Source organism: Schistocerca americana, unplaced genomic scaffold (genome assembly GCF_021461395.2).
Source record: "Schistocerca americana isolate TAMUIC-IGC-003095 unplaced genomic scaffold, iqSchAmer2.1 HiC_scaffold_1068, whole genome shotgun sequence".
Classification (NCBI taxonomy): Eukaryota; Metazoa; Arthropoda; class Insecta; order Orthoptera; family Acrididae; genus Schistocerca; species Schistocerca americana.
Genome location: NW_025725121.1, coordinates 26,867 through 42,785, shown reverse-complemented (window position 1 = coordinate 42,785; position 15,919 = coordinate 26,867). Strand labels below are relative to the sequence as shown.

The window sequence follows — 15,919 nt, the reverse complement described above, 5'->3', positions numbered from 1 at the left end:
TTCGGCACTAGCGGAGGACGCATCTTGTCCCTGGTGTCCAGCGGAGGGCCTGTACGGGGTGGTGCAGTGTCGTGCTGGAGGGCGCCACTGGTAGCGATGTGGGCTTCCTCGCCTCGCCGCGCCTCACACCAGGTGTCTGCGTAGTTTGCAGTGCATTCGCACCATTCCTGTCCCTGTCCCCGTCCCGACTTGTCCCGACTTTGCTCGACTGCCGCTCGCTGCCGCTCGGGTCGTGGTCCATATGACAGCGCAAGCACGACAAACGTCTGCGGGACGAGACGAGACGACTAAGGAATAAAGTCATGATTACAAACCAAATTTGGAACTCTACACTCCTACACAACAATAGGCGGTGAGCTATTTCAGAAATCACCTGCCGATTCGTACTGTTTTGTCGTTTTCAAAGTCTTCTTGGCAAACTTGGTTAGCACATTCTCCCTCAAACCGAGTTAATTACTGCATTTTCGTACCATTACAGTAGTTTAAAAGGCATAAGGAAGCATCTTTGTCACAACAGAAAGGTAGTTTGAAAATTGGGCTGGCAGGGGTAGCGACATAATACCAAAACGAAAAAAAAAAAAGGAAGGTAGCCAACAGCACCCAGGTTTCCCAGGTGGTCACCCATCCAAGTACTAACTGGGCCCAATGATGCTTAACTTCGGTGATCGGACGAGAACCGGTGTATCCATCATGGTATGGCCGTTGGCGCGCATCTAATGTAGGACCACGGCAGAATTCGCGTTCGGCTTTTTTCCCAACACACAAAATGTTAGTTTTCCGCCGCATTTGACGAAAGCACTTCCTTCCGCAACAGCCAGTTCCTCGAGGACGCGTGCGGGGAGCGCGCCCCACCGCCGCGTGTGTGAGACGCACTGCTGCTCGTTGCACCTCCTGTCATTCGCTGGGCGCGTGCAGCCTTCGGCACTAGCGGAGGACGCATCTTGTCCCTGGTGTCCAGCGGAGGGCCTGTACGGGGTGGTGCAGTGTCGTGCTGGAGGGCGCCACTGGTAGCGATGTGGGCTTCCTCGCCTCGCCGCGCCTCACACCAGGTGTCTGCGTAGTTTGCAGTGCATTCGCACCATTCCTGTCCCTGTCCCCGTCCCGACTTGTCCCGACTTTGCTCGACTGCCGCTCGCTGCCGCTCGGGTCGTGGTCCATATGACAGCGCAAGCACGACAAACGTCTGCGGGACGAGACGAGACGACTAAGGAATAAAGTCATGATTACAAACCAAATTTGGAACTCTACACTCCTACACAACAATAGGCGGTGAGCTATTTCAGAAATCACCTGCCGATTCGTACTGTTTTGTCGTTTTCAAAGTCTTCTTGGCAAACTTGGTTAGCACATTCTCCCTCAAACCGAGTTAATTACTGCATTTTCGTACCATTACAGTAGTTTAAAAGGCATAAGGAAGCATCTTTGTCACAACAGAAAGGTAGTTTGAAAATTGGGCTGGCAGGGGTAGCGACATAATACCAAAACGAAAAAAAAAAAAAGGAAGGTAGCCAACAGCACCCAGGTTTCCCAGGTGGTCACCCATCCAAGTACTAACTGGGCCCAATGATGCTTAACTTCGGTGATCGGACGAGAACCGGTGTATCCATCATGGTATGGCCGTTGGCGCGCATCTAATGTAGGACCACGGCAGAATTCGCGTTCGGCTTTTTTCCCAACACACAAAATGTTAGTTTTCCGCCGCATTTGACGAAAGCACTTCCTTCCGCAACAGCCAGTTCCTCGAGGACGCGTGCGGGGAGCGCGCCCCACCGCCGCGTGTGTGAGACGCACTGCTGCTCGTTGCACCTCCTGTCATTCGCTGGGCGCGTGCAGCCTTCGGCACTAGCGGAGGACGCATCTTGTCCCTGGTGTCCAGCGGAGGGCCTGTACGGGGTGGTGCAGTGTCGTGCTGGAGGGCGCCACTGGTAGCGATGTGGGCTTCCTCGCCTCGCCGCGCCTCACACCAGGTGTCTGCGTAGTTTGCAGTGCATTCGCACCATTCCTGTCCCTGTCCCCGTCCCGACTTGTCCCGACTTTGCTCGACTGCCGCTCGCTGCCGCTCGGGTCGTGGTCCATATGACAGCGCAAGCACGACAAACGTCTGCGGGACGAGACGAGACGACTAAGGAATAAAGTCATGATTACAAACCAAATTTGGAACTCTACACTCCTACACAACAATAGGCGGTGAGCTATTTCAGAAATCACCTGCCGATTCGTACTGTTTTGTCGTTTTCAAAGTCTTCTTGGCAAACTTGGTTAGCACATTCTCCCTCAAACCGAGTTAATTACTGCATTTTCGTACCATTACAGTAGTTTAAAAGGCATAAGGAAGCATCTTTGTCACAACAGAAAGGTAGTTTGAAAATTGGGCTGGCAGGGGTAGCGACATAATACCAAAACGAAAAAAAAAAAAAGGAAGGTAGCCAACAGCACCCAGGTTTCCCAGGTGGTCACCCATCCAAGTACTAACTGGGCCCAATGATGCTTAACTTCGGTGATCGGACGAGAACCGGTGTATCCATCATGGTATGGCCGTTGGCGCGCATCTAATGTAGGACCACGGCAGAATTCGCGTTCGGCTTTTTTCCCAACACACAAAATGTTAGTTTTCCGCCGCATTTGACGAAAGCACTTCCTTCCGCAACAGCCAGTTCCTCGAGGACGCGTGCGGGGAGCGCGCCCCACCGCCGCGTGTGTGAGACGCACTGCTGCTCGTTGCACCTCCTGTCATTCGCTGGGCGCGTGCAGCCTTCGGCACTAGCGGAGGACGCATCTTGTCCCTGGTGTCCAGCGGAGGGCCTGTACGGGGTGGTGCAGTGTCGTGCTGGAGGGCGCCACTGGTAGCGATGTGGGCTTCCTCGCCTCGCCGCGCCTCACACCAGGTGTCTGCGTAGTTTGCAGTGCATTCGCACCATTCCTGTCCCTGTCCCCGTCCCGACTTGTCCCGACTTTGCTCGACTGCCGCTCGCTGCCGCTCGGGTCGTGGTCCATATGACAGCGCAAGCACGACAAACGTCTGCGGGACGAGACGAGACGACTAAGGAATAAAGTCATGATTACAAACCAAATTTGGAACTCTACACTCCTACACAACAATAGGCGGTGAGCTATTTCAGAAATCACCTGCCGATTCGTACTGTTTTGTCGTTTTCAAAGTCTTCTTGGCAAACTTGGTTAGCACATTCTCCCTCAAACCGAGTTAATTACTGCATTTTCGTACCATTACAGTAGTTTAAAAGGCATAAGGAAGCATCTTTGTCACAACAGAAAGGTAGTTTGAAAATTGGGCTGGCAGGGGTAGCGACATAATACCAAAACGAAAAAAAAAAAAAGGAAGGTAGCCAACAGCACCCAGGTTTCCCAGGTGGTCACCCATCCAAGTACTAACTGGGCCCAATGATGCTTAACTTCGGTGATCGGACGAGAACCGGTGTATCCATCATGGTATGGCCGTTGGCGCGCATCTAATGTAGGACCACGGCAGAATTCGCGTTCGGCTTTTTTCCCAACACACAAAATGTTAGTTTTCCGCCGCATTTGACGAAAGCACTTCCTTCCGCAACAGCCAGTTCCTCGAGGACGCGTGCGGGGAGCGCGCCCCACCGCCGCGTGTGTGAGACGCACTGCTGCTCGTTGCACCTCCTGTCATTCGCTGGGCGCGTGCAGCCTTCGGCACTAGCGGAGGACGCATCTTGTCCCTGGTGTCCAGCGGAGGGCCTGTACGGGGTGGTGCAGTGTCGTGCTGGAGGGCGCCACTGGTAGCGATGTGGGCTTCCTCGCCTCGCCGCGCCTCACACCAGGTGTCTGCGTAGTTTGCAGTGCATTCGCACCATTCCTGTCCCTGTCCCCGTCCCGACTTGTCCCGACTTTGCTCGACTGCCGCTCGCTGCCGCTCGGGTCGTGGTCCATATGACAGCGCAAGCACGACAAACGTCTGCGGGACGAGACGAGACGACTAAGGAATAAAGTCATGATTACAAACCAAATTTGGAACTCTACACTCCTACACAACAATAGGCGGTGAGCTATTTCAGAAATCACCTGCCGATTCGTACTGTTTTGTCGTTTTCAAAGTCTTCTTGGCAAACTTGGTTAGCACATTCTCCCTCAAACCGAGTTAATTACTGCATTTTCGTACCATTACAGTAGTTTAAAAGGCATAAGGAAGCATCTTTGTCACAACAGAAAGGTAGTTTGAAAATTGGGCTGGCAGGGGTAGCGACATAATACCAAAACGAAAAAAAAAAAAAGGAAGGTAGCCAACAGCACCCAGGTTTCCCAGGTGGTCACCCATCCAAGTACTAACTGGGCCCAATGATGCTTAACTTCGGTGATCGGACGAGAACCGGTGTATCCATCATGGTATGGCCGTTGGCGCGCATCTAATGTAGGACCACGGCAGAATTCGCGTTCGGCTTTTTTCCCAACACACAAAATGTTAGTTTTCCGCCGCATTTGACGAAAGCACTTCCTTCCGCAACAGCCAGTTCCTCGAGGACGCGTGCGGGGAGCGCGCCCCACCGCCGCGTGTGTGAGACGCACTGCTGCTCGTTGCACCTCCTGTCATTCGCTGGGCGCGTGCAGCCTTCGGCACTAGCGGAGGACGCATCTTGTCCCTGGTGTCCAGCGGAGGGCCTGTACGGGGTGGTGCAGTGTCGTGCTGGAGGGCGCCACTGGTAGCGATGTGGGCTTCCTCGCCTCGCCGCGCCTCACACCAGGTGTCTGCGTAGTTTGCAGTGCATTCGCACCATTCCTGTCCCTGTCCCCGTCCCGACTTGTCCCGACTTTGCTCGACTGCCGCTCGCTGCCGCTCGGGTCGTGGTCCATATGACAGCGCAAGCACGACAAACGTCTGCGGGACGAGACGAGACGACTAAGGAATAAAGTCATGATTACAAACCAAATTTGGAACTCTACACTCCTACACAACAATAGGCGGTGAGCTATTTCAGAAATCACCTGCCGATTCGTACTGTTTTGTCGTTTTCAAAGTCTTCTTGGCAAACTTGGTTAGCACATTCTCCCTCAAACCGAGTTAATTACTGCATTTTCGTACCATTACAGTAGTTTAAAAGGCATAAGGAAGCATCTTTGTCACAACAGAAAGGTAGTTTGAAAATTGGGCTGGCAGGGGTAGCGACATAATACCAAAACGAAAAAAAAAAAAAGGAAGGTAGCCAACAGCACCCAGGTTTCCCAGGTGGTCACCCATCCAAGTACTAACTGGGCCCAATGATGCTTAACTTCGGTGATCGGACGAGAACCGGTGTATCCATCATGGTATGGCCGTTGGCGCGCATCTAATGTAGGACCACGGCAGAATTCGCGTTCGGCTTTTTTCCCAACACACAAAATGTTAGTTTTCCGCCGCATTTGACGAAAGCACTTCCTTCCGCAACAGCCAGTTCCTCGAGGACGCGTGCGGGGAGCGCGCCCCACCGCCGCGTGTGTGAGACGCACTGCTGCTCGTTGCACCTCCTGTCATTCGCTGGGCGCGTGCAGCCTTCGGCACTAGCGGAGGACGCATCTTGTCCCTGGTGTCCAGCGGAGGGCCTGTACGGGGTGGTGCAGTGTCGTGCTGGAGGGCGCCACTGGTAGCGATGTGGGCTTCCTCGCCTCGCCGCGCCTCACACCAGGTGTCTGCGTAGTTTGCAGTGCATTCGCACCATTCCTGTCCCTGTCCCCGTCCCGACTTGTCCCGACTTTGCTCGACTGCCGCTCGCTGCCGCTCGGGTCGTGGTCCATATGACAGCGCAAGCACGACAAACGTCTGCGGGACGAGACGAGACGACTAAGGAATAAAGTCATGATTACAAACCAAATTTGGAACTCTACACTCCTACACAACAATAGGCGGTGAGCTATTTCAGAAATCACCTGCCGATTCGTACTGTTTTGTCGTTTTCAAAGTCTTCTTGGCAAACTTGGTTAGCACATTCTCCCTCAAACCGAGTTAATTACTGCATTTTCGTACCATTACAGTAGTTTAAAAGGCATAAGGAAGCATCTTTGTCACAACAGAAAGGTAGTTTGAAAATTGGGCTGGCAGGGGTAGCGACATAATACCAAAACGAAAAAAAAAAAAAGGAAGGTAGCCAACAGCACCCAGGTTTCCCAGGTGGTCACCCATCCAAGTACTAACTGGGCCCAATGATGCTTAACTTCGGTGATCGGACGAGAACCGGTGTATCCATCATGGTATGGCCGTTGGCGCGCATCTAATGTAGGACCACGGCAGAATTCGCGTTCGGCTTTTTTCCCAACACACAAAATGTTAGTTTTCCGCCGCATTTGACGAAAGCACTTCCTTCCGCAACAGCCAGTTCCTCGAGGACGCGTGCGGGGAGCGCGCCCCACCGCCGCGTGTGTGAGACGCACTGCTGCTCGTTGCACCTCCTGTCATTCGCTGGGCGCGTGCAGCCTTCGGCACTAGCGGAGGACGCATCTTGTCCCTGGTGTCCAGCGGAGGGCCTGTACGGGGTGGTGCAGTGTCGTGCTGGAGGGCGCCACTGGTAGCGATGTGGGCTTCCTCGCCTCGCCGCGCCTCACACCAGGTGTCTGCGTAGTTTGCAGTGCATTCGCACCATTCCTGTCCCTGTCCCCGTCCCGACTTGTCCCGACTTTGCTCGACTGCCGCTCGCTGCCGCTCGGGTCGTGGTCCATATGACAGCGCAAGCACGACAAACGTCTGCGGGACGAGACGAGACGACTAAGGAATAAAGTCATGATTACAAACCAAATTTGGAACTCTACACTCCTACACAACAATAGGCGGTGAGCTATTTCAGAAATCACCTGCCGATTCGTACTGTTTTGTCGTTTTCAAAGTCTTCTTGGCAAACTTGGTTAGCACATTCTCCCTCAAACCGAGTTAATTACTGCATTTTCGTACCATTACAGTAGTTTAAAAGGCATAAGGAAGCATCTTTGTCACAACAGAAAGGTAGTTTGAAAATTGGGCTGGCAGGGGTAGCGACATAATACCAAAACGAAAAAAAAAAAAAGGAAGGTAGCCAACAGCACCCAGGTTTCCCAGGTGGTCACCCATCCAAGTACTAACTGGGCCCAATGATGCTTAACTTCGGTGATCGGACGAGAACCGGTGTATCCATCATGGTATGGCCGTTGGCGCGCATCTAATGTAGGACCACGGCAGAATTCGCGTTCGGCTTTTTTCCCAACACACAAAATGTTAGTTTTCCGCCGCATTTGACGAAAGCACTTCCTTCCGCAACAGCCAGTTCCTCGAGGACGCGTGCGGGGAGCGCGCCCCACCGCCGCGTGTGTGAGACGCACTGCTGCTCGTTGCACCTCCTGTCATTCGCTGGGCGCGTGCAGCCTTCGGCACTAGCGGAGGACGCATCTTGTCCCTGGTGTCCAGCGGAGGGCCTGTACGGGGTGGTGCAGTGTCGTGCTGGAGGGCGCCACTGGTAGCGATGTGGGCTTCCTCGCCTCGCCGCGCCTCACACCAGGTGTCTGCGTAGTTTGCAGTGCATTCGCACCATTCCTGTCCCTGTCCCCGTCCCGACTTGTCCCGACTTTGCTCGACTGCCGCTCGCTGCCGCTCGGGTCGTGGTCCATATGACAGCGCAAGCACGACAAACGTCTGCGGGACGAGACGAGACGACTAAGGAATAAAGTCATGATTACAAACCAAATTTGGAACTCTACACTCCTACACAACAATAGGCGGTGAGCTATTTCAGAAATCACCTGCCGATTCGTACTGTTTTGTCGTTTTCAAAGTCTTCTTGGCAAACTTGGTTAGCACATTCTCCCTCAAACCGAGTTAATTACTGCATTTTCGTACCATTACAGTAGTTTAAAAGGCATAAGGAAGCATCTTTGTCACAACAGAAAGGTAGTTTGAAAATTGGGCTGGCAGGGGTAGCGACATAATACCAAAACGAAAAAAAAAAAAAGGAAGGTAGCCAACAGCACCCAGGTTTCCCAGGTGGTCACCCATCCAAGTACTAACTGGGCCCAATGATGCTTAACTTCGGTGATCGGACGAGAACCGGTGTATCCATCATGGTATGGCCGTTGGCGCGCATCTAATGTAGGACCACGGCAGAATTCGCGTTCGGCTTTTTTCCCAACACACAAAATGTTAGTTTTCCGCCGCATTTGACGAAAGCACTTCCTTCCGCAACAGCCAGTTCCTCGAGGACGCGTGCGGGGAGCGCGCCCCACCGCCGCGTGTGTGAGACGCACTGCTGCTCGTTGCACCTCCTGTCATTCGCTGGGCGCGTGCAGCCTTCGGCACTAGCGGAGGACGCATCTTGTCCCTGGTGTCCAGCGGAGGGCCTGTACGGGGTGGTGCAGTGTCGTGCTGGAGGGCGCCACTGGTAGCGATGTGGGCTTCCTCGCCTCGCCGCGCCTCACACCAGGTGTCTGCGTAGTTTGCAGTGCATTCGCACCATTCCTGTCCCTGTCCCCGTCCCGACTTGTCCCGACTTTGCTCGACTGCCGCTCGCTGCCGCTCGGGTCGTGGTCCATATGACAGCGCAAGCACGACAAACGTCTGCGGGACGAGACGAGACGACTAAGGAATAAAGTCATGATTACAAACCAAATTTGGAACTCTACACTCCTACACAACAATAGGCGGTGAGCTATTTCAGAAATCACCTGCCGATTCGTACTGTTTTGTCGTTTTCAAAGTCTTCTTGGCAAACTTGGTTAGCACATTCTCCCTCAAACCGAGTTAATTACTGCATTTTCGTACCATTACAGTAGTTTAAAAGGCATAAGGAAGCATCTTTGTCACAACAGAAAGGTAGTTTGAAAATTGGGCTGGCAGGGGTAGCGACATAATACCAAAACGAAAAAAAAAAAAAGGAAGGTAGCCAACAGCACCCAGGTTTCCCAGGTGGTCACCCATCCAAGTACTAACTGGGCCCAATGATGCTTAACTTCGGTGATCGGACGAGAACCGGTGTATCCATCATGGTATGGCCGTTGGCGCGCATCTAATGTAGGACCACGGCAGAATTCGCGTTCGGCTTTTTTCCCAACACACAAAATGTTAGTTTTCCGCCGCATTTGACGAAAGCACTTCCTTCCGCAACAGCCAGTTCCTCGAGGACGCGTGCGGGGAGCGCGCGCCCACCGCCGCGTGTGTGAGACGCACTGCTGCTCGTTGCACCTCCTGTCATTCGCTGGGCGCGTGCAGCCTTCGGCACTAGCGGAGGACGCATCTTGTCCCTGGTGTCCAGCGGAGGGCCTGTACGGGGTGGTGCAGTGTCGTGCTGGAGGGCGCCACTGGTAGCGATGTGGGCTTCCTCGCCTCGCCGCGCCTCACACCAGGTGTCTGCGTAGTTTGCAGTGCATTCGCACCATTCCTGTCCCTGTCCCCGTCCCGACTTGTCCCGACTTTGCTCGACTGCCGCTCGCTGCCGCTCGGGTCGTGGTCCATATGACAGCGCAAGCACGACAAACGTCTGCGGGACGAGACGAGACGACTAAGGAATAAAGTCATGATTACAAACCAAATTTGGAACTCTACACTCCTACACAACAATAGGCGGTGAGCTATTTCAGAAATCACCTGCCGATTCGTACTGTTTTGTCGTTTTCAAAGTCTTCTTGGCAAACTTGGTTAGCACATTCTCCCTCAAACCGAGTTAATTACTGCATTTTCGTACCATTACAGTAGTTTAAAAGGCATAAGGAAGCATCTTTGTCACAACAGAAAGGTAGTTTGAAAATTGGGCTGGCAGGGGTAGCGACATAATACCAAAACGAAAAAAAAAAAAAGGAAGGTAGCCAACAGCACCCAGGTTTCCCAGGTGGTCACCCATCCAAGTACTAACTGGGCCCAATGATGCTTAACTTCGGTGATCGGACGAGAACCGGTGTATCCATCATGGTATGGCCGTTGGCGCGCATCTAATGTAGGACCACGGCAGAATTCGCGTTCGGCTTTTTTCCCAACACACAAAATGTTAGTTTTCCGCCGCATTTGACGAAAGCACTTCCTTCCGCAACAGCCAGTTCCTCGAGGACGCGTGCGGGGAGCGCGCCCCACCGCCGCGTGTGTGAGACGCACTGCTGCTCGTTGCACCTCCTGTCATTCGCTGGGCGCGTGCAGCCTTCGGCACTAGCGGAGGACGCATCTTGTCCCTGGTGTCCAGCGGAGGGCCTGTACGGGGTGGTGCAGTGTCGTGCTGGAGGGCGCCACTGGTAGCGATGTGGGCTTCCTCGCCTCGCCGCGCCTCACACCAGGTGTCTGCGTAGTTTGCAGTGCATTCGCACCATTCCTGTCCCTGTCCCCGTCCCGACTTGTCCCGACTTTGCTCGACTGCCGCTCGCTGCCGCTCGGGTCGTGGTCCATATGACAGCGCAAGCACGACAAACGTCTGCGGGACGAGACGAGACGACTAAGGAATAAAGTCATGATTACAAACCAAATTTGGAACTCTACACTCCTACACAACAATAGGCGGTGAGCTATTTCAGAAATCACCTGCCGATTCGTACTGTTTTGTCGTTTTCAAAGTCTTCTTGGCAAACTTGGTTAGCACATTCTCCCTCAAACCGAGTTAATTACTGCATTTTCGTACCATTACAGTAGTTTAAAAGGCATAAGGAAGCATCTTTGTCACAACAGAAAGGTAGTTTGAAAATTGGGCTGGCAGGGGTAGCGACATAATACCAAAACGAAAAAAAAAAAAAGGAAGGTAGCCAACAGCACCCAGGTTTCCCAGGTGGTCACCCATCCAAGTACTAACTGGGCCCAATGATGCTTAACTTCGGTGATCGGACGAGAACCGGTGTATCCATCATGGTATGGCCGTTGGCGCGCATCTAATGTAGGACCACGGCAGAATTCGCGTTCGGCTTTTTTCCCAACACACAAAATGTTAGTTTTCCGCCGCATTTGACGAAAGCACTTCCTTCCGCAACAGCCAGTTCCTCGAGGACGCGTGCGGGGAGCGCGCCCCACCGCCGCGTGTGTGAGACGCACTGCTGCTCGTTGCACCTCCTGTCATTCGCTGGGCGCGTGCAGCCTTCGGCACTAGCGGAGGACGCATCTTGTCCCTGGTGTCCAGCGGAGGGCCTGTACGGGGTGGTGCAGTGTCGTGCTGGAGGGCGCCACTGGTAGCGATGTGGGCTTCCTCGCCTCGCCGCGCCTCACACCAGGTGTCTGCGTAGTTTGCAGTGCATTCGCACCATTCCTGTCCCTGTCCCCGTCCCGACTTGTCCCGACTTTGCTCGACTGCCGCTCGCTGCCGCTCGGGTCGTGGTCCATATGACAGCGCAAGCACGACAAACGTCTGCGGGACGAGACGAGACGACTAAGGAATAAAGTCATGATTACAAACCAAATTTGGAACTCTACACTCCTACACAACAATAGGCGGTGAGCTATTTCAGAAATCACCTGCCGATTCGTACTGTTTTGTCGTTTTCAAAGTCTTCTTGGCAAACTTGGTTAGCACATTCTCCCTCAAACCGAGTTAATTACTGCATTTTCGTACCATTACAGTAGTTTAAAAGGCATAAGGAAGCATCTTTGTCACAACAGAAAGGTAGTTTGAAAATTGGGCTGGCAGGGGTAGCGACATAATACCAAAACGAAAAAAAAAAAAAGGAAGGTAGCCAACAGCACCCAGGTTTCCCAGGTGGTCACCCATCCAAGTACTAACTGGGCCCAATGATGCTTAACTTCGGTGATCGGACGAGAACCGGTGTATCCATCATGGTATGGCCGTTGGCGCGCATCTAATGTAGGACCACGGCAGAATTCGCGTTCGGCTTTTTTCCCAACACACAAAATGTTAGTTTTCCGCCGCATTTGACGAAAGCACTTCCTTCCGCAACAGCCAGTTCCTCGAGGACGCGTGCGGGGAGCGCGCCCCACCGCCGCGTGTGTGAGACGCACTGCTGCTCGTTGCACCTCCTGTCATTCGCTGGGCGCGTGCAGCCTTCGGCACTAGCGGAGGACGCATCTTGTCCCTGGTGTCCAGCGGAGGGCCTGTACGGGGTGGTGCAGTGTCGTGCTGGAGGGCGCCACTGGTAGCGATGTGGGCTTCCTCGCCTCGCCGCGCCTCACACCAGGTGTCTGCGTAGTTTGCAGTGCATTCGCACCATTCCTGTCCCTGTCCCCGTCCCGACTTGTCCCGACTTTGCTCGACTGCCGCTCGCTGCCGCTCGGGTCGTGGTCCATATGACAGCGCAAGCACGACAAACGTCTGCGGGACGAGACGAGACGACTAAGGAATAAAGTCATGATTACAAACCAAATTTGGAACTCTACACTCCTACACAACAATAGGCGGTGAGCTATTTCAGAAATCACCTGCCGATTCGTACTGTTTTGTCGTTTTCAAAGTCTTCTTGGCAAACTTGGTTAGCACATTCTCCCTCAAACCGAGTTAATTACTGCATTTTCGTACCATTACAGTAGTTTAAAAGGCATAAGGAAGCATCTTTGTCACAACAGAAAGGTAGTTTGAAAATTGGGCTGGCAGGGGTAGCGACATAATACCAAAACGAAAAAAAAAAAAAGGAAGGTAGCCAACAGCACCCAGGTTTCCCAGGTGGTCACCCATCCAAGTACTAACTGGGCCCAATGATGCTTAACTTCGGTGATCGGACGAGAACCGGTGTATCCATCATGGTATGGCCGTTGGCGCGCATCTAATGTAGGACCACGGCAGAATTCGCGTTCGGCTTTTTTCCCAACACACAAAATGTTAGTTTTCCGCCGCATTTGACGAAAGCACTTCCTTCCGCAACAGCCAGTTCCTCGAGGACGCGTGCGGGGAGCGCGCCCCACCGCCGCGTGTGTGAGACGCACTGCTGCTCGTTGCACCTCCTGTCATTCGCTGGGCGCGTGCAGCCTTCGGCACTAGCGGAGGACGCATCTTGTCCCTGGTGTCCAGCGGAGGGCCTGTACGGGGTGGTGCAGTGTCGTGCTGGAGGGCGCCACTGGTAGCGATGTGGGCTTCCTCGCCTCGCCGCGCCTCACACCAGGTGTCTGCGTAGTTTGCAGTGCATTCGCACCATTCCTGTCCCTGTCCCCGTCCCGACTTGTCCCGACTTTGCTCGACTGCCGCTCGCTGCCGCTCGGGTCGTGGTCCATATGACAGCGCAAGCACGACAAACGTCTGCGGGACGAGACGAGACGACTAAGGAATAAAGTCATGATTACAAACCAAATTTGGAACTCTACACTCCTACACAACAATAGGCGGTGAGCTATTTCAGAAATCACCTGCCGATTCGTACTGTTTTGTCGTTTTCAAAGTCTTCTTGGCAAACTTGGTTAGCACATTCTCCCTCAAACCGAGTTAATTACTGCATTTTCGTACCATTACAGTAGTTTAAAAGGCATAAGGAAGCATCTTTGTCACAACAGAAAGGTAGTTTGAAAATTGGGCTGGCAGGGGTAGCGACATAATACCAAAACGAAAAAAAAAAAAAGGAAGGTAGCCAACAGCACCCAGGTTTCCCAGGTGGTCACCCATCCAAGTACTAACTGGGCCCAATGATGCTTAACTTCGGTGATCGGACGAGAACCGGTGTATCCATCATGGTATGGCCGTTGGCGCGCATCTAATGTAGGACCACGGCAGAATTCGCGTTCGGCTTTTTTCCCAACACACAAAATGTTAGTTTTCCGCCGCATTTGACGAAAGCACTTCCTTCCGCAACAGCCAGTTCCTCGAGGACGCGTGCGGGGAGCGCGCCCCACCGCCGCGTGTGTGAGACGCACTGCTGCTCGTTGCACCTCCTGTCATTCGCTGGGCGCGTGCAGCCTTCGGCACTAGCGGAGGACGCATCTTGTCCCTGGTGTCCAGCGGAGGGCCTGTACGGGGTGGTGCAGTGTCGTGCTGGAGGGCGCCACTGGTAGCGATGTGGGCTTCCTCGCCTCGCCGCGCCTCACACCAGGTGTCTGCGTAGTTTGCAGTGCATTCGCACCATTCCTGTCCCTGTCCCCGTCCCGACTTGTCCCGACTTTGCTCGACTGCCGCTCGCTGCCGCTCGGGTCGTGGTCCATATGACAGCGCAAGCACGACAAACGTCTGCGGGACGAGACGAGACGACTAAGGAATAAAGTCATGATTACAAACCAAATTTGGAACTCTACACTCCTACACAACAATAGGCGGTGAGCTATTTCAGAAATCACCTGCCGATTCGTACTGTTTTGTCGTTTTCAAAGTCTTCTTGGCAAACTTGGTTAGCACATTCTCCCTCAAACCGAGTTAATTACTGCATTTTCGTACCATTACAGTAGTTTAAAAGGCATAAGGAAGCATCTTTGTCACAACAGAAAGGTAGTTTGAAAATTGGGCTGGCAGGGGTAGCGACATAATACCAAAACGAAAAAAAAAAAAAGGAAGGTAGCCAACAGCACCCAGGTTTCCCAGGTGGTCACCCATCCAAGTACTAACTGGGCCCAATGATGCTTAACTTCGGTGATCGGACGAGAACCGGTGTATCCATCATGGTATGGCCGTTGGCGCGCATCTAATGTAGGACCACGGCAGAATTCGCGTTCGGCTTTTTTCCCAACACACAAAATGTTAGTTTTCCGCCGCATTTGACGAAAGCACTTCCTTCCGCAACAGCCAGTTCCTCGAGGACGCGTGCGGGGAGCGCGCCCCACCGCCGCGTGTGTGAGACGCACTGCTGCTCGTTGCACCTCCTGTCATTCGCTGGGCGCGTGCAGCCTTCGGCACTAGCGGAGGACGCATCTTGTCCCTGGTGTCCAGCGGAGGGCCTGTACGGGGTGGTGCAGTGTCGTGCTGGAGGGCGCCACTGGTAGCGATGTGGGCTTCCTCGCCTCGCCGCGCCTCACACCAGGTGTCTGCGTAGTTTGCAGTGCATTCGCACCATTCCTGTCCCTGTCCCCGTCCCGACTTGTCCCGACTTTGCTCGACTGCCGCTCGCTGCCGCTCGGGTCGTGGTCCATATGACAGCGCAAGCACGACAAACGTCTGCGGGACGAGACGAGACGACTAAGGAATAAAGTCATGATTACAAACCAAATTTGGAACTCTACACTCCTACACAACAATAGGCGGTGAGCTATTTCAGAAATCACCTGCCGATTCGTACTGTTTTGTCGTTTTCAAAGTCTTCTTGGCAAACTTGGTTAGCACATTCTCCCTCAAACCGAGTTAATTACTGCATTTTCGTACCATTACAGTAGTTTAAAAGGCATAAGGAAGCATCTTTGTCACAACAGAAAGGTAGTTTGAAAATTGGGCTGGCAGGGGTAGCGACATAATACCAAAACGAAAAAAAAAAAAAGGAAGGTAGCCAACAGCACCCAGGTTTCCCAGGTGGTCACCCATCCAAGTACTAACTGGGCCCAATGATGCTTAACTTCGGTGATCGGACGAGAACCGGTGTATCCATCATGGTATGGCCGTTGGCGCGCATCTAATGTAGGACCACGGCAGAATTCGCGTTCGGCTTTTTTCCCAACACACAAAATGTTAGTTTTCCGCCGCATTTGACGAAAGCACTTCCTTCCGCAACAGCCAGTTCCTCGAGGACGCGTGCGGGGAGCGCGCCCCACCGCCGCGTGTGTGAGACGCACTGCTGCTCGTTGCACCTCCTGTCATTCGCTGGGCGCGTGCAGCCTTCGGCACTAGCGGAGGACGCATCTTGTCCCTGGTGTCCAGCGGAGGGCCTGTACGGGGTGGTGCAGTGTCGTGCTGGAGGGCGCCACTGGTAGCGATGTGGGCTTCCTCGCCTCGCCGCGCCTCACACCAGGTGTCTGCGTAGTTTGCAGTGCATTCGCACCATTCCTGTCCCTGTCCCCGTCCCGACTTGTCCCGACTTTGCTCGACTGCCGCTCGCTGCCGCTCGGGTCGTGGTCCATATGACAGCGCAAGCACGACAAACGTCTGCGGGACGAGACGAGACGACTAAGGAATAAAGTCATGATTACAAA

At 53.5% G+C, this 15,919-nt stretch overlaps 17 non-coding genes across 17 annotated transcripts; all 17 read right to left on the bottom strand.

Moving 5' to 3' along the window:
• Positions 1–588: 588 nt before the first annotated feature.
• LOC124560153 lies at positions 589–707 on the bottom strand. Its single transcript, XR_006969063.1, has one exon. It is a non-coding gene; the product is annotated as a 5S ribosomal RNA (ribosomal RNA).
• A 799-nt stretch (positions 708–1,506) lies between these two features.
• On the bottom strand, positions 1,507–1,625 carry LOC124560150. Its single transcript, XR_006969061.1, has one exon. It is a non-coding gene; the product is annotated as a 5S ribosomal RNA (ribosomal RNA).
• Positions 1,626–2,424: 799 nt separating this feature from the next.
• Positions 2,425–2,543, bottom strand: LOC124560149. Its single transcript, XR_006969060.1, has one exon. It is a non-coding gene; the product is annotated as a 5S ribosomal RNA (ribosomal RNA).
• Positions 2,544–3,342: 799 nt separating this feature from the next.
• Positions 3,343–3,461, bottom strand: LOC124560148. Its single transcript, XR_006969059.1, has one exon. It is a non-coding gene; the product is annotated as a 5S ribosomal RNA (ribosomal RNA).
• A 799-nt stretch (positions 3,462–4,260) lies between these two features.
• LOC124560147 lies at positions 4,261–4,379 on the bottom strand. The gene has a single exon (XR_006969058.1). It is a non-coding gene; the product is annotated as a 5S ribosomal RNA (ribosomal RNA).
• Positions 4,380–5,178: 799 nt separating this feature from the next.
• LOC124560146 lies at positions 5,179–5,297 on the bottom strand. Its single transcript, XR_006969057.1, has one exon. It is a non-coding gene; the product is annotated as a 5S ribosomal RNA (ribosomal RNA).
• A 799-nt stretch (positions 5,298–6,096) lies between these two features.
• LOC124560145 lies at positions 6,097–6,215 on the bottom strand. Its single transcript, XR_006969056.1, has one exon. It is a non-coding gene; the product is annotated as a 5S ribosomal RNA (ribosomal RNA).
• Positions 6,216–7,014: 799 nt separating this feature from the next.
• On the bottom strand, positions 7,015–7,133 carry LOC124560144. Its single transcript, XR_006969055.1, has one exon. It is a non-coding gene; the product is annotated as a 5S ribosomal RNA (ribosomal RNA).
• A 799-nt stretch (positions 7,134–7,932) lies between these two features.
• LOC124560143 lies at positions 7,933–8,051 on the bottom strand. The gene has a single exon (XR_006969054.1). It is a non-coding gene; the product is annotated as a 5S ribosomal RNA (ribosomal RNA).
• Positions 8,052–8,850: 799 nt separating this feature from the next.
• LOC124560142 lies at positions 8,851–8,969 on the bottom strand. Its single transcript, XR_006969053.1, has one exon. It is a non-coding gene; the product is annotated as a 5S ribosomal RNA (ribosomal RNA).
• An 800-nt stretch (positions 8,970–9,769) lies between these two features.
• On the bottom strand, positions 9,770–9,888 carry LOC124560141. Its single transcript, XR_006969052.1, has one exon. It is a non-coding gene; the product is annotated as a 5S ribosomal RNA (ribosomal RNA).
• A 799-nt stretch (positions 9,889–10,687) lies between these two features.
• Positions 10,688–10,806, bottom strand: LOC124560138. Its single transcript, XR_006969050.1, has one exon. It is a non-coding gene; the product is annotated as a 5S ribosomal RNA (ribosomal RNA).
• Positions 10,807–11,605: 799 nt separating this feature from the next.
• Positions 11,606–11,724, bottom strand: LOC124560137. Its single transcript, XR_006969049.1, has one exon. It is a non-coding gene; the product is annotated as a 5S ribosomal RNA (ribosomal RNA).
• A 799-nt stretch (positions 11,725–12,523) lies between these two features.
• Positions 12,524–12,642, bottom strand: LOC124560136. The gene has a single exon (XR_006969048.1). It is a non-coding gene; the product is annotated as a 5S ribosomal RNA (ribosomal RNA).
• A 799-nt stretch (positions 12,643–13,441) lies between these two features.
• On the bottom strand, positions 13,442–13,560 carry LOC124560135. The gene has a single exon (XR_006969047.1). It is a non-coding gene; the product is annotated as a 5S ribosomal RNA (ribosomal RNA).
• A 799-nt stretch (positions 13,561–14,359) lies between these two features.
• Positions 14,360–14,478, bottom strand: LOC124560134. Its single transcript, XR_006969046.1, has one exon. It is a non-coding gene; the product is annotated as a 5S ribosomal RNA (ribosomal RNA).
• A 799-nt stretch (positions 14,479–15,277) lies between these two features.
• On the bottom strand, positions 15,278–15,396 carry LOC124560133. Its single transcript, XR_006969045.1, has one exon. It is a non-coding gene; the product is annotated as a 5S ribosomal RNA (ribosomal RNA).
• Between the last annotated feature and the right edge of the window lie 523 nt (positions 15,397–15,919).